The following is a 1,086-nucleotide window of genomic DNA, read 5'->3' as shown; positions in this document are numbered from 1 at the left end:
GCACACGCTGTCGGTAGCAGCAGTAGTCAATATTYTGTTTACTCGCCTCCTTAGCCTACCGCCTATAACGCCATTGAATATTTTCTCCACCAAATTTTTAGATAAAACAAAGAGAAACAACAACAAAAGCCTGYTGCTTTAAGCACTATGAACTAGCAATGAGAAGTAGCGGCAAGCACAGCTGGTATGCGATTTTTTTTTTGTGTTTTTTGTTTTGGGTAAGCCCATTACGTTAAACGAAAGTCGAAATCCCCAATTGGCGATGACTTGAAGTAGTAGCAACACACAACAACAACTGACTTACGGTGAAGTTTGCAGCAGCTGCGGATTCGGCTCCCCATAGTTTGGGTTCTTATGCTGTGATTTGGTGTAGTTGTCTTTGTTTTTGTTTTTTTTTTTTGTTCTCCCGAATAAAGCAAAAGCAATAGCTCTAATCGTTGACTGGTGAATTGTTTTTAACCAAAATGCGGCAAGAAAGCGGAGGAGGCAAGAGATATTCACTTGATGATGATGSCTGTTGTAAAGCAGGTGCCTGTGTATGGACGTATGTTTGAATGTATTTATGTAGGTATGTATGTAAGTATGAATGCCRTATAATTAATTTTTTTCTCTTTGTAGTATTTAACGAATATCAATAAGCAAAATCCGGCACTTATGCGTACACATATGTACATCAATATTTCTGTCTAATACATATACTCTATGTAATTATATATTAAAATCCATAGCAAAAATGCTTAGGTCAATTCTTCATATATGTATAAGTTTATTAGATGCATTGCCTTATTCGTTTCTGTAACTTGAGTGGAGGTTCGGCTTTTTGGCTCGATTTAACCCATTACCGGCCGCACTTAGATCCACTGCTTTGATTTCATTCAAACTTTATATTCTGCTTAGTATGAAAAAAAAAATTCAATGCTTTACATTTTTTGAGATTTTTACACTGAGCCGTTTAGCCACGGGAATGTGGTCGAAAAATCAACCATCAGCCGAAAACGATACTTACTAAAGTGAAACTGTGTTTTATGAGAATTTATCATTCAAAACATTTTTTTCGTTCAATTTTTCAATTTCACATTAAATTTT

The 1,086-nt window shown here is 35.6% G+C and overlaps 1 protein-coding gene across 2 annotated transcripts in view; it reads right to left on the bottom strand.

Annotated features, from left to right (window-relative positions):
• Positions 1-1,086, bottom strand: part of LOC108975095 (nyctalopin) — a 277,437-nt gene that overhangs the window by 126,419 nt on the left and 149,932 nt on the right. The gene's annotated exons all lie outside the window — the stretch shown is intronic.

This window comes from Bactrocera latifrons, unplaced genomic scaffold (genome assembly GCF_001853355.1).
Source record: "Bactrocera latifrons isolate USDA-ARS-PBARC rearing strain unplaced genomic scaffold, ASM185335v1 scaffold_61, whole genome shotgun sequence".
Lineage (NCBI taxonomy): Eukaryota > Metazoa > Arthropoda > Insecta > Diptera > Tephritidae > Bactrocera > Bactrocera latifrons.
The sequence above is the reverse complement of the archived record's forward strand: the minus strand, read 5'-3'. Positions and strand labels throughout refer to the sequence as shown.